This window comes from Cyanistes caeruleus, chromosome 28 (genome assembly GCF_971803275.1).
Source record: "Cyanistes caeruleus chromosome 28, bCyaCae1.hap1.1, whole genome shotgun sequence".
NCBI lineage: Eukaryota > Metazoa > Chordata > Aves > Passeriformes > Paridae > Cyanistes > Cyanistes caeruleus.
The window spans coordinates 3,379,006-3,404,982 of NC_141728.1; the positions used below are offsets into that span (position 1 = coordinate 3,379,006).

Genomic DNA, 25,977 nt, shown 5'->3' on the forward strand with positions numbered 1-25,977 from the left:
ACCGGTGTCACTGATTTATTATCATCACCCCCGCTACTGCTATCCTCTCCCCAGCATTTTTCACATTTCCTTGTATCACAGTTAGATCTTGATCATCTCCCGGAGAAGAAGGATCAGGTGAAGGTGGTAGAGGAGGATAAAGAGGGGAAGGTGAAGTGGGGTTAGGCAAGATAGGGTTGGGTGAAATAGGATTGGGTGAAGTGGGGGCAGACAAAACAGAATCAGGTTCTTTTGGTTCTGCTGAAACCACTTGTAAATCAACATCCATCTCTTTCCCCTAACGCAAACTTTCTTATAATGCCAGGTGCTCTGAACAACTTTTCCTTTTACACAAACCTCACATTTATCACTCACACATGCTTTAACTGCCATCAATCCACAATCAGCCTGACATTCTGGCTTGTTTCGCAAATAGAAAAACAAATCTACATACAGAACTTCATCCCACTTTCCCTCTCACTTACAGAACAACATCAACTGTAAAATGGTGTTACACTGCAAAGATCCATTTCTTGGCCACTTTTCCCCACTGTCCAGATCATATCCTGGCCACCATGTATTACAATAATCAATCAACTTTACGTAAATCTTGCCCAAAGTTTCCCTGTTTCCAATGTGCCAATAAGCCCCCCAAAGGAGAAGTACGTGCTATAGGGGCATTGCCACCTCAAATCCCTTTAAGCTTCTCCATGTTACAGTTACAATACACCACACACCACTGATGCCGAACCTGCAACGCTTTCGCACTTGTCTGACAGACGGCGCCTGGGCAATGCCAGGAATTCCTCCAGCCCAACCCTGCGGAGATTTCGCTGCGTCTTATCGGCAGGCACCAGAGCAGACCGAAAAGCACCTTACCTCTCTCAGAGGGACGTTGTGAGCAGAGGAGACGCTCACGGCCGGATGGGCTCCCCGAGAATCCCTCGGTGCCGGCTGGAGCGTGATCGGGTCATGAACTCGCTCAGCAGCACTCACAGGGTCCCATCTGGGTCACCAAAATGTCAGCGTTCAGGAACACACATAATCACAGATTGATTATATGCAGGTGCTTTATTGAAGTGTGTGGGAACTAGGGCTATCAGCAACCCAAATCTAGCTCCATCGTCTTTGTCCAAAGTGCACATATTTATACAATTTCAGCTGTAGCAGTAATCACTATAACAACCTTATCAATATTGCTTCATTAATATTGCATCATTAACTTGATTGATATTGCTTCATGAGAGTTAGCACATCCTTGTACGAACATGTACGAATCTTATCCCTGGGTGGGTATCTTGGAGACCCCAAGCACCAGTTCCTGTTACCATAAACATTCCAGCTTGCTAGACCATCCCTAATACCAAACATTCTTGTGGCCTAATTCTACATGATTTTCAGAAACAATATTCACAGATATTTAACCCCATAGTAACAGAAGGATCAAGGATCCACTGTGACACTGCAGGGCCCAAAGCACCAAGGATCCACTGTGACTCCACGGAGTGTCATGGAACCGTGGAGACCATTGTGACACTGCAGGGCCTCATGGAACCATTCTGACACCAAGCTGGCTGGGAGTGTGGATGTGCAGGAGGGCAGGAGGGCTCTGCACAGGAAGCTGGACAGGCTGGATGCAGGGCCCAAAGCCAACAAGGTGAGGTTGAACAAGACCAAGTGCCGGCTCCTGCACTTTGGCCACAACAAGGCCTGCAGTGCTCCAGGCTGGGGCCAGAGTGGCTGGACAGCGGCCAGGCAGAAAGGGAGCTGGGGCACTGATGGACAGCAGGCTGGACATGAGGCAGCAGTGTGCCCAGGTGGCCAAGAAGGCCAATGGCCCCTGGCCTGCATCAGGAATGGTGTGGCCAGCAGGAGCAGGACAGGGATTCTTCCCCTGTGCTGGGCACTGCTGAGGCCACACCTCGAGTGCTGTGTCCAGTGCTGGGCCCCCAATTGAGGAAGGCCATGGAGGGGCTGGAGCGTGTCCAGAGAAGGGCAACAAGGCTGCTGAGGGGTCTGGAGCACAAGTCCTGTCAGCAGTGGCTGAGTGTGTTGGGTTTTAGCTCCAGCTAAAATCACCAGAGTACTTCCTTCTTTCTTGCTGTGAGATATGGAATAGAAGGGCAAATCAGGCTTAAAATTGAATAGGAATAAAGAAACTTTATGAACAGGACTACAAGAATAAGAAACAAGAACAAAACCTCCAGAAACCTTTCCTCCCCCCTGTTGTGGTTTCAAAGCAGTAACTAAAAAATTACTAGAAGACTTACTTAATTTTTTGCTGTGGATATGGCTTAGAAAAAGAGCAAAACTGGCTTAAAACCTAAAAAGAACTAAAGAAAGTTTATTAACAAAACGACAAGAATAAGAACACTAGAATAAACTTCCAGAAAACCCTTTTTATCCCCTACTACCCACCATTCCCTTGTTCACATGACAACATAGAGACAAAAAACTCTGGAACTTTGGTGTTCAAAACAGTCCCAATTCCTGCTAGAGTCTTTTCATCAGTCTTTGTAGAGAAACAGAAGTCTTCTTCTGCAAATCTATGCAGTTTTCCACAAGAAAGCTATTTCTGTTATAGTTTTCTATTTTTCTGATGCCAGCTGCCTGGAAATCTGTCATCAGTTCACTCCTCCCATTTCACATCACTCTGAGGTGTGTATGGGTCACTGAGTCTAGGGATGTCATTTTTAAGGATGAGTTATTCAATGGCAAAAGTTCTCTTCATCTGTTTCTGTGAGCTTCCCTGGAAAGCAGTTTTCTCATTGGCTCTTAAGGCCTCAAATCTTCAGCTATTACTTTATCTCACTCTGTTCCAGTACCTCACTGTATCACAATTACTCCACCTTTTGCTCAAAATCCAAACTTTGAACACTCCATTCCTCTCTATATACTCTGTCACGAATTAAAGGAGTTTGTTTCAAGACTCTATTGGCCATCTCCATAGCTTTAACAGAAAAATATTTCAGCTTGTAAAGCATCTCCTTATTCTTTACCTTTTCTGAAGCTTCTTTTCTTTACTGTCTCTGATAGTTTATAAAGTCTCTTTACATGTTGATTACTCTCTTTTTCTCTCTCTGGATAAAAGGATTAATCTGAAAGTCTCATCTGGGTAAAGAAAGGGTTAAAATCTTGCCCAGGCTTTTGTAGATGGTTCTGTGATCTCTGCCGGAGCAGCGGCTGGAGCTGTCTGCGATGGAAGATTCTTCATGGCTGTTCTGGAGAGTGTGGTCCTGGTCTCAGCCTGCCACAGGTCAAGAGCTTTTTCCTTTCTTTACTCGGCAGTCTCTGGTGAATTTTTTCATGGCAAGAACTGCAGCCGAGCCAGGGAGCGGCCTGGCCCGGCCAGAGCCCGGGGCAAGCCCCGCAGGCCCCATCTCCCGGCCGGGAGCCGCGGCAGGCCCAGCCCAGCCCCTGCCCGGTTGCATGGGCTGGGCCGGGGACGGGAGCCAGCTGGAGCTCAGTTACCTTTCACAGCCAGGAAACAAAGAGAACAAGAGAGCTCTGACTTTGCATCTTAAGGAGGTGCTCACAGGTTGACTTAAATTTTTAATGGTCAAACCTGCTGTCAATTCTTAGAAATGACCGATAATTGGTCAGGAGAAAAGACTCCCATCAGCCACCAGCAGCTTCAACTTCCTTAGCTCCCAAAACCACCTTAAAGGTAAAGCCACCCCATGACAAAATAACAATCACTATTTTTTTTGTGCAACTTATAGAAAACCAAAACTGCAGAGAATATAACAAACAATAGAACCTACAGTGAAATCAAGGGTGTCACAGACTGCATTCACTGCTATCCACAAGTAGCTGTTCATCAGCGTTCTGTCACAGCTGTTTCAGTTGTAGTCATCTTCATCTCTCCAGGAAAATAACTGTGCAGTTTAAACAAATGTCTTCAATAAATCATGAAGCAATTTAAATTTTAAACTTGTTAAAAATTAATTATGATAAAAATAAGTAACAAAACAACGTCAAAAAATACCAAAATTATAACTTAAGCTAAAAACACTCAAATTTAAACATAGTGAAATTTAACTTTGATTAATCTTATTAACACTTAATCTATATTAGATGAAAATATGACTTAATCTTACTCTGTTATTATAAAAAAAAAGACAACTAAAAGTTTGGTGTACATTTCTTCGAACACAATAGAACAGGAACATTGGTTCACTATAGAGATTATAGGGATGCAACAAATTTATCACCATTCTATGTTATCTGGTTTTGAGAATAACCCATGATAACTGCAGATGTTCTTAAAAACATCCATTTGTAACAAGAATTTGCTTGGTATATGCTTAAATTTGTTAGGATTTTTAGAGTGCAGTTTTACTAGAAAAAAAATACAACACTACAGATTTGGCAAGTTGCTATTCAGCTTTTGTAGTACTTTTCAGAAACATTAAGTCTAACTTTTTAACTAAAATCCAAAATCTAAATTGGTATATATGCTGTTACACATGTTTGTTTTTTTAATAACAAAAAGACTCACATTAAAATTTCTTTATTAAAATTGTCAAAAAACCAAGCATATGGGTAATATATGGTTAACATAACTTTGAGATTACTGAAGCTGTATTGTACTAAATCCACAATACACTTACTCAACTGAAAGGAAAGGTTAAAAATGAAAGAAACCTGTCATTCAATCCTTTTTCTGTAGGGTTAATCATATGATCTTTCAACTCAAATCTTGCAGAAATTAACAGTAACTACAGTAATAATACTTAATCACTCTGTATCATACAATATTACATTATCAGTAGACGTATAGAGAAGATAACATTTTCAAAACTTTCATGTATTGGGAATACTGAAACAGAAAAAAATTCTTTTAAATTTCTTGGGATGCATAAGTATCATCATTTTCTATGTTATTCTGTAAAAACAAAACTAGCAGATATCATTAGAAATACAACATCCATATATATTCTATTCTGCAACATTTTTAAACTTTTTGATCCATTTTTGAAGGCACTTCATTAGGGGCTTCTTTCTGAAGCTTAACTGACTGCAATCATTTGCAGATTAGCCAGTAATGCATCTTACAATGCTTTTGATTTTTGCCTTTCGGCTATTTTTCTGAAGCCATTCCAGAGATGCTGGACTTTGTATTGCCCTGTCCCGTAACCCCGAGCCCATGTCTGTGGGAGGATTTGTAGAGTGAAAGAACTGTGCATGAGCAGGGCTGTGCTCCAAAGGCTCTTGGCTTTGTGTGGTATCCAGTGAAACCATCTGCTGCGGTGGAGCTGTTGTTTTTCCCAGCTGTTGTTGCTGTGCTGCAGCTGTATTGCAAAGGCAATTCAATTTGAAAAGCGGCGCTGCAGCGCCTGGGGGCGGTGCCGCAGGCGGGGTCTGGAGCTGCGGCGGTGGTTGCGTCACTGCTGACATCACTTTGACTGACAGCTGTGGCTGCAGGCCCAGCCCTGGCAGGCGGGGCGCAGGGGCCGCCGTGCCCGTGGAGGTCCCGGACCGCTCTGGGTCGGGCCGAACCCTCCCGAACCCTCCCGGGGGGGACAGGGCTGTCCCCTCCACCCCCCTGGGGCCGGAAAGGGACTCGGCTGCCGGCACGCAGGCGGCCAAGGAAGTTTCCCCTCCCTCTTCTGCCTGCAGCAGCGCACCGAGCGCTGGAACAGCTCCGAGAGAGCTCAGACACTCTTGCAAAAGCTCCAAGGCCCCTTTTTGCAGATTCTGCCCGCGTTTTAGAATCGCCTCCTCGTCTCTGTATAGTTGTTTCTCTGGGCTTTCAACAGGCTGAGACATTCCCTGTGCTACGGTGGAATTCAGGAAGGCTGCCACAGACTTTACAGCGTGCGGGAACAAGGATTCCGCATCTGGCTGGGACAAACCCTTCTGTTTTTCTGGAGCCATCGTGTCCCTTGCCTGAGTTCCAGAGTCCCATTTACTGGCCATGACTTCATAAGGCACTGCAGAAGCCATTAGAAGTTCAGTCGCTGCCTGGTCTCTAAGAGTGGTTTTTTCATATATTCTCACGTTAATCTTCTCCCACAGGCTTGGGGTAAAAATTTTCTGTGAATCCACGTTAGGGAATTCTGCCCGTACCCAGGATAGAAGGCTTTTAAGCTCCTCCGTGGATACAGAGATCGGGTGCTCCTTTACCGTAGCTTCCAAGACAGCCAAAACCTCCCCCTCAGGTCTGGACATGTTTCCCATATTTTTGCTCCCTTTTGACGGCTTACCTGACCTGAGGGTCAGCTTTCTCTCAGCTCCTCTATCCGTGATCCGTTCCACAGCTCACAGACGTCTGGCTTGGCTTGTCCGCTCTCACCAGCACCGGGATTACCGAGATCTTCTTCTTCCCCTTTCCAGGGAGTTTTCCAGCTTTCCGCTGTCTTCTTTTTGGTTTTTTTTTTGTTTTGTTTTATTTTTTTTCTTTCTCAACAGGAGCCTTCAGTTCAAAGTGCCCCAAGTTTGGGAGCCATTTGTATCGTTAAGGACTTTTGGATTAGGTTCTTTTTCCCTCTGAACTGAAGATTAATGAGAGGGAGGCAGTTTTTTCTTGTTCAGTTGTTTATTCTTTTCTTATCAGCATTGCAAGGTACAAGGAGCTATGTGCACTATGATAGAAAAGGGATAAAATGGCTAACAAAGATCCTCTTGAAGGCCTTTTATATGTCCATTTACCCAATTAACAGATGCCAACTCAATTATTTTTCTTAGTGACCCAATGACCCAACACCTGTGTGCTGCACTGCGGCATTTTTTACCCAATCACTTACTACTACCCAAAAACCCTTAAGAGAAGAACATGAAGAAGAAAGAAGAAGGACAAGAGACAACACCCTAAATCCTCCATCTTGTCTCCTGTTCTCTAAACTACTTTTTCACCCAGTGATTTAAGAAACTTTCTAATCTACACACTTACACTTTTCCTATCTAACTTTAACATTTGTTTTCATGTATCACCATGAAAACATGCTCATGAATTTCATGTCATATGAAATTCAGTGTTTCTTTGAATCCTAGAACTAAGTATTAGAAACAAGGGCACACACTCTGTATCTCAGACTCCAACACCAGAGTGAGCTAGTGAGGAAAAAGCCTGGCCTGGCTGGGCAGGGAGCTTTTGCAGGAACACAAGAAAAAGATGATGGTGCATCACCTTTGGACAGAGGGACAGGCAACTCAGGAAATGTTTAAGGATGTCGTTAGGTCCTGCAGAAAGAAAAGTAGAGAGGTGAAAGCTGAATGAGAGCTTAACCTTGCTGCTTCTGTGAAGGAGAATATATCACATCTCACAGGAGCTGATCTGGCTCTGTCACTCGGGCCTGCACAGGAGTGGGTCACACCCCAGGAGCAGGATGAGCCCAGCTGTGATTAGAGTACTCTACGGGTTTTAGCTCTCACTCTGCTCTGAGGAGGCAAGGACAAGAGGGAGGTCTTTTGCATGGGATAACAGAGGATTTATTGCTCTGGGGAATCTTGGGGGCAAAAGACAGAAAATGCGAGCGTGCAACATCTGAAATAGAGAGGTGGTTCAAAGGGAGGGTACAAAGCATCAGCTAATCAGAGATATCCTGGGGAGGGTAAAAGGCAGGGTCCACAAAATCATCATCCAATTGGGGCCCAAAGCACCAAGGATCCACTGTGACACTGCAGGGCCCAAAGAACCAAGGATCCACTGTGACTCCACGGAGTGTCATGGAACTGTGGAGACCATTGTGACACTGCAGGGCCTCATGGAACCATTCTGACACCAAGCTGGCTGGGAGTGTGGATGTGCTGGAGGGCAGGAGGGCTCTGCAGAGGGAGCTGGACAGGCTGGATGCAGGGCCCAAAGCCAGCAAGGTGAGCTGCACTCACTGTGGCCGGCTCCTGCACTTTGGCCACAACAAGGCCTGCAGTGCTCCAGGCTGGGGCCAGAGTGGCTGGACAGCGGCCAGGCAGAAAGGGAGCTGGGGCACTGATGGACAGCAGGCTGGACATGAGGCAGCAGTGTGCCCAGGTGGCCAAGAAGGCCAATGGCCCCTGGCCTGGATCAGGAATGGTGTGGCCAGCAGGAGCAGGGCAGGGATTCTTCCCCTGTGCTGGGCACTGCTGAGGCCACACCTCGAGTGCTGTGTCCAGTGCTGGGCCCCCAATTGAGGAAGGCCATGGAGGGGCTGGAGCGTGTCCAGAGAAGGGCAACAAGGCTGCTGAGGGGTCTGGAGCACAAGTCCTGTCAGGAGTGGCTGAGTGTGGTGGGTTTTAGCTCTAGCTAAAATCACTAGATTACTTCCTTCTTTCTGTGAGATATGGATTAGGAGAAGGGCAAATCAGGCTTAAAATTTAAATAAAAAGAATTTTATGATCAGGTCTACAAGAATAAGAAACAGGAATAAAAGTTCCAGAAACTTTTCCTCCCCCCACCCAACTTTTCCTTTCCCAAGTGACACGGCAGAGACAAAACCTGGGATGTTAAAGCAGTGCCAGCTATACAATAGTCTTTACATCAGTCTGTGCAGGGAGAGGAGTTTTCTCTTGTCATGCCATGGAGAGTTCTCCACAAGAAGCAGTTTTCTTGTTGCTTTTCATTTCTACAAATGGCAGTCACCCGGGCACAAACTCTGCCCTCTCCTCCCATTTTCACACCACTCTGAGGTGTGTTCATGGGCCATGAGCTAAGGGGTTTTATTTTAAGGATGAGTTATTCAAAGGCAAAACTCCTCTTCATCTCTGAGAACAGAGGTTTTCTTCTTCTCTCCATGGGGGCAAAGGGTCTTCATCAGCTCTCATCTCCCTCTCTCTCTGTTCAAGCTCTCATGGGATCACAGCTACTCCACCATCTGCTTGGCTTCATCAATGGATACCTTTGCCCAGATCTACACCTTGAATACTTCAATCCCCCAATACTCTTTCATGAATTAAAGGTGTTATTCCTCAGGACATTATTATTTATCTCCATGGCCCTACTAAAAGACTATTTCAGCTTATTAGAGCATCTCCTCATTCACTTTCCATCTCAGGCTTGATTCCTTCTTTTACTGACCTTGATGTTTCACGTTGTCTTTTTCCGTGTCACTTGGTTCTTTTCTTTTCCTGGAGAGAGGATTAAAGTCTGCAGGTCTCCTGTGTGTAGTGCAAGGGTTAAATGTGTCCCAAGCCATGGCAGGCAGTGGTGGTGTGGGATTTCAGGTGTGGCTGGTGCCAGCTCTCAGGAGCTGTCTGTGCGGGCCGGGGGGCAGGGGGGGTGTTGGCGAGTGTCATCAGCCGTGGCCTGGCCCAGCCTGGGGGCCGGGGGCTCCCCTGGGAAGGGCTTTGGCCACCCCGCTGGAACGGGACCTGGAGGGCTTCCCGGGAAAGCCAGCACCGCAGCAGAGCCTGGCCTGGCCTGGGGGGGATCCCGCAGTCTCCATCTCCCCCCGGGAGCAGCTGGGCTCCGGCCCAGGCCCCCCCAGGCCGCACAGGCCACGGGGGAGCGGGGCCAGCCACACCACAGCTCTGCTGCCTTTCAAGGCTGCAAAGAAAGAGACCAGTTCCTGGCCTTGGGTGTTTAAAAGGTGGCATTCATAAAGGTGAAGTTCCTTTTCAGGGGTGCAGAATGCTGTCAGTTGTCAGAACTGGCCAGCTATTGGCTTGATCTCAAGCACACAAGGAACTCCCCACAGCCTCTCTCAGAGGAATCACTGCTGTGGGTGTTTCCCACTTCTTTCCCTAAATGCTAAACTACCACACCCTTTGACCATAACATAATTCTCATAACTCACAGCTATCAAGGCCTTATTTAAAACCAATTAAGTTGCTCCAATATCATCCAAAAATTCTACTTCTTTTTCTTTTTTCCCCCAATTTCATTTTTATAAGCAGGGCATCTGCTGGGGTGGACTCCCTGAGTCCTCTTCAGTCTTCTTGCGGATGTGTGACTGCAACCACCCCTCCTTTCCCTTCTTTCTTTCGGCCATCTCACTTCCACTTTGGACACTCATTTTTCCAGTGACCAAATTCTCCACAGTACACACATTGGTCTCTACCCAGTCGAGACGGGCCTCGTTTGGGTGGTCCTTGTCTGTGCTTTCCTTTCCCTTTTCCTTCCTCCTGTACCACTGCTACTGGCTTCTCCATTTCTTGCTTATATCCCTCTTCTCAATTGCTGAGAACTCTCCATGCCTCTTCCAATAAGGCTTCTAAGTTTCACCCATCTGCCCCCACAAAGCTTTTGGAGTTTACACCTCATGTCCCCCGTGGATTGTTCCAGAAATAGATGAACTAGCTGCTGTATTCCTACTTCAGAGCCCGGCTCCAGTGGTGTGTGTCTGCGCATCGCGTCCTTCCAAGGATCTGGAAAGCCAAGGTGATCTGTCTTTTGTTGTCTGTCTGTGCTGTAGTCAACACTCCCGATGCAAGGGGAGCAAGTACAGTCTCTGATAACAGACTCGGTGCTTCTTTTCCACTCACTTTTACTCTTAGATGAAATTTTAAGACTACAAAACCTGTGTCTGGGCTAGGTGGATGAATGGGGATACAATTTAACATCATAATCAACCCAGGACATTCCACCTCTTATCCCCATAGCGTCAACTTACTGCCAAAACTAACATTCTAACTCTGCACACATATACATACATAAAAACTTCTTCTCCGCTCCACCCAAAAAATGCAAGCAATATATCTATCATACTCTTGTCACGCCTCACACCAAGCTACTGAATCCAGACCCCCACGCTGGAGAGCTGCAGGATTCCCCACTCTGTCATTTTACTCACTCAAAACACCATGTTTCACTTGCTCATACCTTCAACACTTACACATTTCCTTCTATTTCATGTCTGCGTGGTTTAATGTACAGACAATGGCAGTAACCTTTTACCCAAGGATCAGGTCTCCCTGAGGTACACATCGTGTTGTTCCATCTCTCTGCATTATCCACCATGTACAACCTGGTCCTTGAGCAAAGACAACCCCACAAATGGGTTTGTCTGTACTTGAGGTAGAATTGACCCAAACCGTCCTCCCTAGCAGACCTCTGACATGTACCACTGGGACTTTGTCTCCATCTACTGCATGCAAAGACTCAGACTGGGCAGGACCTGCTCGGTTGGTGGAACCTCTGGTGTTGACTAACCAGGTGGCCTTTGCTAGATGTTGCTCCCAGTTTTTCAAAGATCCTCCACCCAGTGCCTTTAAGGTAGTCTTTAACAGTCCATTGTACCTCTCCACTTTCCCAGCTGCAGGTGCATGGTAGGGGATGTGGTACACCCACTCAATGCCATGTTCCCTAGCCCAGCTGTTTATAAGGCTGTTCTTGAAATGAGTCCCATTGTCTGACTCAATTCTCTCAGGGGTGCCATGCCTCCAAATGTGAAATCTGCTTTCCAAGTCCCAGGATGGTGTTCCGGGCAGTGGCATGAGGCACAGGGTAGGTTTCCAACCATCCCGTGGTGGCTTCTACCATTGTGAGCACGTAGCGCTTGCCTTGGCGGGTTTGGGGCAGTGTGATGTAGTCAATCTGCCAGGCCTCCCCATACTTGTATCTGGACCACCGCCCACCGTACCTGAGGGGCTTCAACTGCTTGGCCTGTTTAATCACAGCACACGTCTCACAGTCATGGATAACCTGAGAAATGCTGTCCATGGTTAAATCCACCCCTCGGTCTCGTGCCCACTTATAGGTGGCATCTCTACCCTCATGACCTCAGGCATCATGAGCCCATTGGGCTAGGAACAACTCTCCCTTATGTTCCAAATCCAAATCTATTTTTGACACTTGTATCTTTGCAGCGTGATCTACCTCTGTCATGGAGTTACTTTACCTTTAAGGGAGTTGGAGTTGCTGGGAAGTGCTTGGAGTCTTTTCTCCTGACCAATTATCGGTCATTGCTGGGAATTGACAGCAGTTTAGGCTATTGAAAAGTGGGATCAACTTGTGAACCCTACCTTAAAATGTAAAAGCAGAGCTCTCTGGGTTCTCTTTGTTTTCTGGCTGTGAAGGGTGGCAGAGCTCCAGGCCTCTCGTTCCCTGCCCAGGCCATGCGGCCGGGTGGGGATGGGGCCGGGCCTGCCCCGTCTCCCGGCCGGGAGATGGGGGGGCCTGGGGAAGGTTTTCCCCGGGCCGGGCCGAGCCGATCTCTGGCTCGGCTGCAGGTTTTGCTGTAACTACATTCACTAGAAACTGCCCAGTGAAGAAAGAGGGAGGCCCTGGACTTGCAGCGGGTTGGAGCAGAGACTACACGCTCCAGAGCAGCCATGAGGAACTTCCCATCGCAGACGGCTCCAGCTCCTGTTCGGCAGAGATCCCCAAACCATCTACAAAAGCCTGGGCAAGATGTTAACTCTTTCATTACCCAGATGAGACTTGTGGATTAATCTTTTTATCCAGAGAAAGAGAGAGAGAGAGAGATCAACATGAAAAGAGACTTTATAAACTACCAGTGACAGGAAAGAAAAGAAGCTTCAGGAAAGGTATGGAATTAAGAAGATGCTTTAATTAAGCTGAAATATCTCCCTGTTAAAACTATGGAGATGGACAATGAAGTCCTGAAAAGAACTCCTTTAATTCATGATATAGGATCTAGAGAGGAATAGTGTTCAAAGTGTAAATTTGAGTAAAGAGTAATTATAGTATAGTGAAGTGCTGAGAGATTAAAAGCCTTGAGAGGCCATGAGAAAACTGTTGAGAGATTTGAAGCCCTGAGAGGCCATGAGAAAACTGTTTTCTGGTGAAGCTCACAGAAACAGATGAAGAAGACTTTTTTTGCCTTTGAATAACTTATCCTTAAAAATGCTATCTCTAGACGCATAGCCCATACATACTTCATAGTGATGTGAGAATGGGAGGAGTGAACTCTAATAATAGCAGCTCTGAGCAGCTAACATTAGAGCAATAAAAAACTATAACAAAAATAGTTTTCTTGTGAGAAACTCCATAAATTAACAGGAAGAAACTTCTGTTTCTCTATAAAGATTAGTAAAAAGACTAGCAAGAATTAGGACTGTTTTAACCATAAGAGTTCCAGAGTTTTTGTCTCTGTTGTCATGTGAACAAGAGAATAGTGGGTAGATAGGGGATGGAAAGGTTTTTCTAGAAGTTTATTCTGGTGTTCTTATTATTGTGGTTTGTCAATAAACTTTCTTTTTTTTTTCCCTTTTAAGTTGTATGCCTGTTTTGCTCTTGTTCTAATCCATATCTCACAGCAAGAAGTAAGTAATTTTCTTAGTTAGTGGTTTAAAACCACGACACCTGCTTAAACCGATTCGGGCATTCATGTTTCCAGTGCCCCTCTTGTCTGCAATAAGCACATTGATTTAACCCTAATCTTGGCAAAACCCATCTCCCTTGTCCTCTGCCAAATCCGCCCCTCCCCAGTCCACGACCACCTCTGCCGTGTCCTCTGAAACCTGGATTCTCTCTTCCTTGGATCATTGCCAAAAGATTTTGCTGCTGCTTTTTACTAGCTTCTTTTTCCCTCTTATTGTATACTTTCCAAGCCACTTCAAGTAATTTATTCAAATATTTTAATTCCTCTCCTTCTAACTTGTGCAGTTTTCTCCTAATATCATCCATTGCCAAGAAAAGTGAGAGCAAGCTGAACTTTCGCTTGTTCTGTTTCTAGTTGAAGATCTGTATCCTTTCTCGCTGCCTCCTTAAGCTTTTCCAAAACTGCAGCAGGGGATTCTTTCTTTTCCTGTCTTACCTCATACAATTTAGACCAATTCATAGCCTTAGGTACAGCATTCCCAACCCCTGTCTGGAGCCACTCTTGATCTCTCTTCAGCCTCCGCATGTCCCCAAAGGCATTGGGATCCCACCCTGGATCCTCGGTCAGAAAGTTCTCATCTAAAGTCCCTGTCACCACCCCAATTCTGAGATCTTCTCTCACCTTCTCCTTGGCTGCTCTAAGCACCATCTCTTTCTCAGCAGAGTCCATTAAATTATCCAATATTACTTGTATATCTTCCCAATCTGCATTCTGAGTTTTCATAATCATTTTTACCACCCCTGCTACTTTATCAGGATTTTCTCTAGAAATTCCAGCTGACTGTTTCCAAATTATCAAGTCTTCAGGGGAAAAAGGCACTTTTACAAACACCAGCCCCTCTACTCCTACTCCTTGTCTCAAGGGGGCAATCACAGTCTGCCTTTGTCTGCCCAAATCTTTTCCCGTTCTACCCAGAACCGGAGCAAACTTTGACCGAGTCCGATGGGACACCGGTGTCACTGATTTATTCTCATCACCCCTGCTACTGCTATCCTCCTCCCAAGCATTTTTCACATTTCCTTGTATCACAGTTAGATCTTGATCATCTCCCAGAGAAGAAGGATCAGGTGAAGGCGGTAGAGGAGGATAAAGAGGGAAAGGTGAAGTGGGATTAGGCGAGATAGGGTTGGGTGAAATAGGATTGGGTGAAGTGGGGGCAGACAAAACAGAATCAGGTTCTTTTGGTTCTGTTGAAACCACTTGTAAATCAACATCCATCTCTTTCCCCTGACACAAATTTTCTTTTTATGCCAGGTGCTCCAAACAACTTTTACATTTTACACAAACCTCACATTTATCACTCACACATGCTTTAACTGCCATCAGTCCACACTCAGCCTGCCATTCTGGCTTGTCTCGCAAATAGAAAAACAAATCTACATAGGGACCTTCTTTCTTTTTTCCCTCTCTCTTACAGAACAACATCAACTGTAAAATCGTGTTATATAGCAAAGATCCATTGCTTGGCCACTTTTCCCCACTGTCCAGGTCATATCCTGGCCACCAGGTATTACAATAATCAATCAACTTTACGTAAATCTTGCCCAAAGTTACCCTGTTTCCAATGTGCCAATAAGCCCCCCAAAGGAGAAGTACGTGCTATAGGGGCATTGCCACCTCAAATCCCTTTAAGCTTCTCCATGTTACAGTTACAATACACCACACACCACTGATGCCGAACCTGCAACGCTTTCGCACTTGTCTGACAGACGGCGCCTGGGCAATGCCAGGAATTCCTCCAGCCCAACCCTGCGGAGATTTCGCTGCGTCTTATCGGCAGGCACCAGAGCAGACCGAAAAGCACCTTACCTCTCTCAGAGGGACGTTGTGAGCAGAGGAGACGCTCACGGCCGGATGGGCTCCCCGAGAATCCCTCGGTGCCGGCTGGAGCGTGATCGGGTCATGAACTCGCTCAGCAGCACTCACAGGGTCCCATCTGGGTCACCAAAATGTCAGCGTTCAGGAACACACATAATCACAGATTGATTATATGCAGGTGCTTTATTGAAGTGTGTGGGAACTAGGGCTATCAGCAACCCAAACCTAGCTCCATCGTCTCTGTCCAAAGTGCACATATTTATACAATTTCAGCTGTAGCAATATCACTATAACAACTTTATCAATATTGCTTCATTAATATTGCTTCATTAACTTGATCGATATTGCTTCATGAGAGTTAGCACATCCTTGTACGAACATGTACAAATCTTATCTCTGGGTGGGCATCTTGGAGACCCCAAGCACCAGTTCCTGTTACCGTAAACATTTCAGCTTGCTAGACCATCCCTAATACCAAACATTCTTGTGGCCTAATTCTACATGATTTTCAGAAACATTATTCAGAGACATTTAACCCCACAGTAACAGAAGGACCAAGTATCCACTGTGACACTGCAGGGCCCAAAGAACCAAGGATCCACTGTGACTCCATGGAGTGTCATGGAACCGTGGAGACCATTGTGACACTGCAGGGCCTCACGGAACCATTCTGACACCAAGCTGGCTGGGAGTGTGGATGTGCTGGAGGGCAGGAGGGCTCTGCACAGGGAGCTGGACAGGCTGGATGCAGGGCCCAAAGCCAACAAGGTGAGGTTGAACAAGACCAAGTGCCGGCTCCTGCACTTTGGCCACAACAAGGCCTGCAGTGCTCCAGGCTGGGGCCAGAGTGGCTGGACAGTGGCCAGGCAGAAAGGGAGCTGGGGCACTGCTGGACAGCAGGCTGGACATGAGGCAGCAGTGTGCCCAGGTGGCCAAGAAGGCCAATGGCCCCTGGCCTGGATCAGGAATGGGGTGGCCAGCAGGAGCAGGGCAGGGATTCTTCCCCTGTGCTGGGCACTGCTGAGGCCACACCTCGAGTGCTGTGTCCAGTCCTGGGCCCCCAATTGAGGAAGGCCATGGAGGGGCTGGAGCGTGTCCAGAGAAGGGCAACAAGGCTGCTGAGGGGTCTGGAGCACAAGTCCTGTGAGGAGTGGCTGAGTGTGGTGGGTTTTAGCTCCAGCTAAAATCACCAGAGTACTTCCTTCTTTCTTGCTGTGAGATATGGAATAGGAGAAGGGCAAATCAGGCTTAAAATTGAATAGGAATAAAGAAACTTTATGATCAGGAGTACAAGAATAAGAAACAAGAACAAAACCTCCAGAAACCTTTCCTCCCCCCTGTTGCGGTTTTAAAGCAGTAACTAAAAAATTATTAGAAGACTTACTTAATTTTTTGCTGTGGATATGGCTTAGAGGAAGAGCAAAACTGGCTTAAAACTTAAAAAGGACTAAAGAAAGTTTATTAACAAAACTACAAGAATAAGAACACTAGAATAAACTTCCAGAAAACCCTTTTTATCCCCTACTACCCACCATTCCCTTGTTCACATGACAACATGGAGACAAAAAACTTTGGAACTTTGGTGTTCAAAACAGTCCCAATTCCTGCTAGAGTCTTTTCATCAGTCTTTGTAGAGAAACAGAAGTCTTCTTCTGCAAATCTATGCAGTTTTCCACAAGAAAGCTATTTCTGTTATAGTTTTCTATTTTTCTGATGCCAGCTGCCTGGAAATCTGTCATCAGTTCACTCCTCCCATTTCACATCACTCTGAGGTGTGTATGGGTCAATGAGTCTAGGGATGTCATTTTTAAGGATGAGTTATTCAACGGCAAAAGTTCTCTTCATCTGTTTCTGTGAGCTTCCCTGGAAAGCAGTTTTCTCATTGGCTCTTAAGGCCTCAAATCTTCAGCTATTACTTTATCTCACTCTGTTCCAGTACCTCACTGTATCACAATTACTCCACCTTTTGCTCAAAATCCAAACTTTGAACACTCCATTCCTCTCTATATACTCTGTCACGAATTAAAGGAGTTTGTTTCAAGACTCTATTGGCCATCTCCATAGCTTTAACAGAAAAATATTTCAGCTTATAAAGCATCTCCTTATTCTTTACCTTTTCTGAAGCTTCTTTTCTTTACTGTCTCTGATAGTTTATAAAGTCTCTTTACATGTTGATTACTCTCTTTTTCTCTCTCTGGATAAAAAGATTAATCTGAAAGTCTCATCTGGGTAAAGAAAGGGTTAAAATCTTGCCCAGGCTTTTGTAGATGGTTCTGTGATCTCTGCCGGAGCAGCGGCTGGAGCTGTCTGCGATGGAAGATTCTTCATGGCTGTTCTGGAGAGTGTGGTCCTGGTCTCAGCCTGCCACAGGTCAAGAGCTTTTTCCTTTCTTTACTCGGCAGTCTCTGGTGAATTTTGTCATGGCAAGAACTGCAGCCGAGCCAGGGAGCGGCCTGGCCCGGCCAGAGCCCGGGGCAAGCCCCGCAGGCCCCATCTCCCGGCCGGGAGCCGCGGCAGGCCCAGCCCAGCCCCTGCCCGGCCGCATGGGCTGGGCCGGGGACGGGAGCCAGCTGGAGCTCAGTTACCTTTCACAGCCAGGACACAAAGAGAACAAGAGAGCTCTGACTTTGCATCTTAAGGAGGTGCTCACAGGTTGACTTAAATTTTTAATGGTCAAACCTGCTGTCAATTCTTAGAAATGACCGATAATTGGTCAGGAGAAAAGACTCCCATCAGCCACCAGCAGCTTCAACTTCCTTAGCTCCCAAAACCACCTTAAAGGTAAAGCCACCCCATGACAAAATAACAATCACTATTTTTTTTGTGCAACTTATAGAAAACCAAAACTGCAGAGAATATAACAAACAATAGAACCTACAGTGAAATCAAGGGTGTCACAGACTGCATTCACTGCTATCCACAAGTAGCTGTTCATCAGCGTTCTGTCACAGCTGTTTCAGTTGTAGTCATCTTCATCTCCCCAGGAAAATAACTGTGCAGTTTAAACAAATGTCTTCTATAAAACATGAAGCAATTTAAATTTTAAACTTGTTAAAAATTAATTATGATAAAAATAAGTAACAAAACAACGTCAAAAAATACCAAAATTATAACTTAAGCTAAAAACACTCAAATTTAAACATAGTGAAATTTAACTTTGATTAATCTTATTAACACTTAATCTATATTAGATGAAAATATGACTTAATCTTACTCTGTTATTATAAAAAAAAAGACAACTAAAAGTTTGGTGTACATTTCTTCGAACACAATATAACAGGAACATTGATTCACTATAGAGATTATAGGGATGCAACAAATTTATCACCATTCTATGTTATCTGGTTTTGAGAATAACCCATAATAACTGCAGATGTTCTTAAAAACATCCATTTGTAATAAGAATTTGCTTGGTATATGCTTAAATTTGTTAGGATTTTTAGAGTGCAGTTTTACTAGAAAAAAAATACAACACTACAGATTTGGCAAGTTGCTATTCAGCTTTTCTAATACTTTTCAGAAACATTAAGTCTAACTTTCTAACTAAAATCCAAAATCTAAATTGGTATATATGCTGTTATACATGTTTGTTTTTTTAATAACAAAAAGACTCACATTAAAATTTCTTTATTAAAATTGTCAAAAAACCAAGCAAATGGTATATGGTTAACATAACTTTGAGATTACTGAAGCTGTATTGTACTAAATCCACAATACACTTATTGAAATGAAAGGAAAGGTTAAAAATGAAAGAAACCTGTCATTCAGTCCTTTTTCTGTAGGGTTAATCATATGATCTTTCAACTCAAATCTTGCAGAAATTAACTGTAACTACAGTAATAATACTTAATCACTCTGTATCATACAATATTACATTATCAGTAGATGTATAGAGAAGATAACATTTTCAAAACTTTCATGTATTGGGAATACTGAAACAGAAAAAAAATCTTTTAAATTTCTTGGGATGCATAAGCATCATCATTTCCTTTGTTATTCTGTAAAAACAAAACTAGCAGATATCATTAGAAATACAACATCCATATATATTCTATTCTGCAACATTTTTAAACTTTTTGATCCATTTTTGAAGGCACTTCATTAGGGGCTTCTTTCTGAAGCTTAACTGACTGCAATCATTTGCAGATTAGTCAGTAATGCATCTTACAATGCTTTTGATTTTTGCCTTTCGGCTATTTTTCTGAAACCATTCCAGAGATGCTGGACTTTGTATTGCCCTGTCCCGTAACCCCGAGCCCATGTCTGTGGGAGGATTTGTAGAGTGAAAGAACTGTGCATGAGCAGGGCTGTGCTCCAAAGGCTCTTGGCTTTGTGTGGTATCCAGTGAAACCATCTGCTGCGGTGGAGCTGTTGTTTTTCCCAGCTGTTGTTGCTGTGCTGCAGCTGTATTGCAAAGGCAATTCAATTTGAAAAGCGGCGCTGCAGCGCCTGGGGGCGGTGCCGCAGGCGGGGTCTGGAGCTGCGGCGGTGGTTGCGTCACTGCTGACATCACTTTGACTGACAGCTGTGGCTGCAGGCCCAGCCCTGGCAGGCGGGGCGCAGGGGCCGCCGTGCCCGTGGAGGTCCCGGACCGCTCTGGGTCGGGCCGAACCCTCCCGAACCCTCCCGGGGGGGACAGGGCTGTCCCCTCCACCCCCCTGGGGCCGGAAAGGGACTCGGCTGCCGGCACGCAGGCGGCCAAGGAAGTTTCCCCTCCCTCTTCTGCCTGCAGCAGCGCACCGAGCGCTGGAACAGCTCCGAGAGAGCTCAGACACTCTTGCAAAAGCTCCAAGGCCCCTTTTTGCAGATTCTGCCCGCGTTTTAGAATCGCCTCCTCGTCTCTGTATAGTTGTTTCTCTGGGCTTTCAACAGGCTTAGACATTCCCTGTGCTACGGTGGAATTCAGGAAGGCTGCCACAGACTTTACAGCGTGCGGGAACAAGGATTCCGCATCTGGCTGGGACAAACCCTTCTGTTTTTCTGGAGCCATCATGTCCCTTGCCTGAGTTCCAGAGTCCCATTTACTGGCCATGACTTCATAAGTCACTGCAGAAGCCATTAGAAGTTCAGTCGCTGCCTGGTCTCTAAGAGTGGTTTTTTCATATATTCTCACGTTTATCTTCTCCCACAGGCTTGGGGTAAAAATTTTCTGTGAATCCACGTTAGGGAATTCTGCCCGTACCCAGGATAGAAGGCTTTTAAGCTCCTCCGTGGATACAGAGATCGGGTGCTCCTTTACCGTAGCTTCCAAGACAGCCAAACCTCCCCCTCAGATCTGGACATGTTTCCCATATTTTTGCTCCCTTCTGACGGCTTACCTGACCTGAGGGTCAGCTTTCTCTCAGCTCCTCTATCCGTGATCCGTTCCACAGCTCACAGACGTCTGGCTTGGCTTGTACGCTCTCAGCAGCACTGGGATTACCGAGATCTTCTTCTTCCCCTTTCCAGGGAGTTTTCCAGCTTTCCGCTGTCTTCTCTCTCTTTTTTTTTTTTTTTTTTTTTTTTTTTTTCCTCAACAGGAGCCTTCAGTTCAAAGTGCCCCAAGTTTGAGAGCCATTTGTCTCGTTAAGGACTTTTGGATTAGGTTCTTTTTCCCTTTCAACTGAAGATTAATGAGAGGGAGGCAGTTTTCTCTTGTTCGGGCTCAGTTGTTTATTCTTTTCTTATCAGCATTACAAGGTACAAGGAGCTATGTGCACGATGATAGAAAAGGGGTAAAATGGCTAACAAAAACCCTTAAGAGAAGAACATGAAGAAGAAAGAAGAAGGACAAGAGACAACACCCTAAATCCTCCATCTTGTCTCCTGTTCTCTAAACTACTTTTTCACCCAGTGAGTTAAGAAACTTTCTAATCTACACACTTACACTTTTCCTATCTAACTTTAACATTTGTTTTCATGTATCACCATGAAAACATGCTCATGAATTTCATGTCATATGAAATTCAGTGTTTCTTTGAATCCTAGAACTAAGTATTAGAAACAAGGGCACACACTCTGTATCCCAGACTCCAACACCAGAGTGAGCTAGTGAGGAAAATGCCTGGCCTGGCTGGGCAGGGAGCTTTTGCAGGAACTCAGGAAAAAGATGAGGGTGCATCACCTTTGGACACAGGGACAGGCAACTCAGGAAATGTTTAAGGATGTCGTTAGGTCCTGCAGAAAGAAAAGTAGAGAGGTGAAAGCTGAATGAGAGCTTATCCTGGATGCTTCTGTGAAGGAGAATATATCACATCTCACCGGAGCTGATCTGGCTCTGTCACTGGGGCCTGCACAGGAGTGGGTCACACCCCAGGAGCAGGATGAGCCCAGCTGTGACTAGAGTACTCACTCTACGGCTTTTGGCTGTCAGTCTGTGCTCTGAGGAGACAAGGACAAGATGGAGGTCTTTTGCATGGGATAAGAGAGGATTTATTGCTCTGGGGAATCTTGGGGGCAAAAGACAGAAAATGTGAGTGTGCAACTGCTGAAATAGGGAGATGGTTCAAAGAGAGGGTCCAAAGCATCAGCTAATCAGAGATATCCTGGGGAGGGTAAAAGGCAGGGTTCACAAAATCATCATCCAATTGGGGCCCAAAGCACCAAGGATCCACTGTGACACTGCAGGGCCCAAAGCACCAAGGATCCACTGTGGCTCCACGGAGTGTCATGGAACCGTGGAGACCATTGTGACACTGCAGGGCCTCATGGAACCATTCTGACACCAAGCTGGCTGGGAGTGTGGATGTGCTGGAGGGCAGGAGGGCTCTGCAGAGGGAGCTGGACAGGCTGGATGCAGGGCCCAAAGCCAACAAGGTGAGGTTGAACAAGACCAAGTGCCGGCTCCTGCACTTTGGCCACAACAAGGCCTGCAGTGCTCCAGGCTGGGGACAGAGTGGCTGGACAGCGGCCATACAGAAAGGGTGCTGGGGCACTGATGGACAGCAGGCTGGACATGAGGCAGCAGTGTGCCCAGGTGGCCAAGAAGGCCAATGGCCCCTGGCCTGGATCAGGAATGGTGTGGCCAGCAGGAGCAGGGCAGGGATTCTTCCCCTGTGCTGGGCACTGCTGAGGCCACACCTCGAGTGCTGTGTCCAGTCCTGGGTCCCCAATTGAGGAAGGCCATGGAGGGGCTGGAGCGTGTCCAGAGAAGAGCAACAAGGCTGCTGAGGGGTCTGGAGCACAAGTCCTGTCAGGAGTGCCTGAGTGTGGTGGGTTTTAGCTCTAGCTAAAATCACCAGAGTGTTTACTTATTTTTTCCTTGCTGTGAGATATGGATTAGGAGAAGGGCAAAACAGGCTTAAAACTGAATAGGAATAAATAAACTTTATGATCCAGACTACAAGAATAAGAAACAAGAATAAAACCTCTAGAAACCTTTTTTCCCCCTACCCAAAATTTCCTTTCCCAAGTGACACGGCAGAGACAAAACCTGGGATGTTAAAGCAGTGCCAGCTATACAATAGTCTTTTCATCAGTCTGTGCAGGGAGAGGAGTTTTCTGTTGTCATTCCACGGAGAGTTCTCCAAAAGAAACAGTTTCCTCGTGGCCTTTCATTTCTACAAATGGCAGTCACCCGGGCACAAGCTCTGCCCTCTCCTCCCATTTTCACACCACTCAGAGGTGTGTTCATGGGCCATGAGCTAAGGGGTATATTTTAAAAATGAATTAAAAATTCTACTTCTTTTCATTTTTTTTCCCAGTTTCATTTTTATAACCAGAGGGTCTGTTTGGGTGGACTCCCTGAGTCCCCTTCAGTCTTCTTGTGGATGTGTGACTGCAACCACCCCTCCTTTCCCTTCTTTCTTTTGGCCATCTCGCTTCCACTTTGGACATTCATTTTTCCAGTGACCAAATTCTCCACAGTACACACATTGGTCTCTACCCAGTCGAGACGGGCCTTGTTTGGGTGGTCCTTGTCCATTCCTTCCTTTCCCTTTTCCTTCCTCCTGTACCACTGCTACTAGCTTCTCCATTTCTTGCTTATATCCCTCTTCTCAATTGCTGAAAACTCTCCATGCCTCTTCCAATAAGGCTTCTAAGTTTCACCCATCTGCCCCCCAAAGCTTTTGGAGTTTACACCTCATGTCCCCCGTGGATTGTTCCAGAAATAGATGAACTAGCTGCTGTATTCCTACTTCAGAGCCCGGCTCCAGTGGTGTGTGTCTGTGCATCGCGTCCTTCCAAGGATCTGGAAAGCCAAGGTGATCTGTCTTTTGTTGTCTGTCTGTGCTGTAGTCAAAATTCCCGATGCAGGGGGAGCAAGTACAGTCTCTGATAACAGACTCGGTGCTTCTTTTCCACTCACTTTTTCTCTTCGATGAAAGTTTAAGACTACAAAACCTGTGTCTGGGCTGGGTGGATGAATGGGGATACAATTTAACATCATAATCAACCCAGGACATTCCACCTCTTATCCCCATAGTGTCAACTTACTGCCAAAACTAACATTCTAACTCTGCACACATATACATACATAAAAACTTCTCCGCTCCACCCAAAAAATGCAAGCAATATATCTATCATACTCTTGTCATGTCTCACACCAAGCTACTGAATCCAGACCCCCACGCTGGAGAGCTACAGGATTCCCCACTCTCTCATTTTACTTACTCAAAACACCATGTTTCACTTGCTCATACCTTCAACACTTACACATTTCCTTCTATTTCATGTCTGCGTGGTTTAATGTACAGACAATGGCAATAACCTTTTACCCAAGGATCAGGTCTCCCTGAGGTACACATCGTGTTGTTCCATCTCTCTGCATTATCCACCATGTACAACCTGGTCCTTGAGCAAAGACAACCCCACAAATGGGTTTGTCTGTACTTGAGGTAGAATTGACCCAAACCGTCCTCCCTAGCAGACCTCTGACAGGTACCACTGGGACTTTGTCTCCATCTACTGCATGCAAAGACTCAGACTGGGCAGGACCTGCTCGGTTGGTGGAACCTCTGGTGTTGACTAACCAGGTGGCCTTTGCTAGATGTTGCTCCCAGTTTTTCAAAGATCCTCCACCCAGTGCTTTTAAGGTGGTTTTTAACAGTCCATTGTACCTCTCCACTTTCCCAGCTGCTGGTGCATGGTAGTGGATATGGTACACCCACTCAATGCCATGTTCTCTAGCCCAGGTGTTTATAAGGCTGTTCTTGAAATGAGTCCCATTGTCTGACTCAGTCCTCTCAGGGGTGCCATGCCTCCAAAGGACCTGCTTTCCAAGTCCCAGGATGGTGTTCTGGGCAGTGGCATGAAGCACAGGGTAGGTTTCCAACCATCCCGTGGTGGCTTCTACCATTGTGAGCACATAGCGCTTGCCTTGGCGGGTTTGGGGCAGTGTGATGTAGTCAATCTGCCAGGCCTGCCCATACTTGTATCTGGACCAACGCCCACTGTACCAGAGGGGCTTCAACCGCTTGGCCTGCTTGATCGTGGCACACGTCTCACAGTCATGGATAACCTGAGAAATGCTGTCCATGGTTAAATCCACCCCTCGGTCTCATGCCCACTTATAGGTGGCATCTCTACCCTGATGACCTGAGGTATCATGAGCCCATCGGGCTAGGAACAACTCTCCCTTTTGTTCCCAATCCAGATCTAGTTTTGACACTTGTATCTTTGCAGCCTGATCTACCTTCTTATTATTTTGGTTTTCCTCATTAGCTCTACTCTTGGGGACATGGGCATCTACGTGGCGGACTTTCACTGGTAGTCTCCCTATCCTGGTAGCAATATCTTTCCACTCTTTAGCAGCCCAAATTGGTTTTCCTCTACGCTGCCAATTAGCCTCTTTCCACCTCTCCAGACATCCCCACAGAGCATTGGCCACCATCCATGAATCCATGGAGAGGTAGAGCTTCGGCCACTTCTCTCTTTCAGCAATACCCAAAGCCAGCTGAACAGCTTTGAGTTCTGCAAGTTGGCTTGATCCACCTTCTCCTTCAGTGGCCTCTGCAACCTGTCGTGTGGGGCTCCATACGGCTGCTTTCCACTTCCGGTTCATCCCTACGATGCGACAGGAACCATCAGTGAACAGAGCATAGCGTGTTTCTTCTGCTGGCAGTTGGTTGTACGGTGGAACTTCTTCAGCCCTTGTCACTTCCTCTTGTTCTTCGTCTATGAGACCAAAATTTTCACCTTCAGGCCAGTTTGTAATTATCTCCAAAATCCCAGGGCGATTCAGTTTACCAATATGGGCGCGCTGTGTGATAAGAGCAATCCACTTGCTCTGTGTGGCACTGGTTGCATGATGGGTGGAAGGAACCTTTCCCTTGAACATCCATCCTAGCACTGGCAGTTGGGGTGCCAGGAGGAGTTGTGCTTCAGTGCCAATCACCTCTGAGGCAGCTTGGACTCCTTCATAAGCTGCTAAAATTTCTTTTTCTGTTGGGGTGTAATGGGCTTCAGATCCTCTGTAGCTTCAACTCCAAAATCCTAATGGTCAGCCTCGAGTCTCACCAGACACCTTCTGCCAAAGGCTCCAGGACAGACCATGGCTCCCAACTGCAGAGTAGAGCACGTTCTTCACATCTGGTCCTGTCCTGACTGGGCCAAGGGCTACTGCATGAGCGCTCTCCTGCTTGATCTGAGCAATGGCTTGTTGCTGCTCAGGGACCCAGTGGAAATTATTCCTCTTCTGGGTGACCAGTTAAAGAGGGCTCTCAATCTGACTGTATTCAGGAATACGCATTCTCCAAAACCCTATGGCACTTAAGAAAGCTTGTGTTTCCTTCTTATTAGTTGGTGGAGACATTGCAGTGATCTTGTTGATGACATCAGTAGGAATCTGACACTGTCCAACTTGCCACTTTATCCCCAGGAACTGAATCTCACGAGCTGGTCCCTTAACTTTGCTCTTCCTGATGGCAAAACCAGCTTCCAGAGGATCTGGATGATATTATCTCCTTTCTCAAACACTTCTGCTGCTGTGTTCCCCCACACAATGATGTCATCAATGTACTGCAGATGTTCTGGAGCCTCACCCTTTTCCAGGGCA

General features: G+C 46.1%; 1 long non-coding RNA gene across 1 annotated transcript; it reads left to right on the forward strand.

Moving 5' to 3' along the window:
• Positions 1-1,555: 1,555 nt before the first annotated feature.
• Positions 1,556-13,076, forward strand: LOC147649053 (uncharacterized). The gene is made up of 2 exons (XR_015279704.1): positions 1,556-1,715; positions 7,873-13,076. It is a non-coding gene; the product is annotated as an uncharacterized LOC147649053 (long non-coding RNA).
• Positions 13,077-25,977: the final 12,901 nt, after the last annotated feature.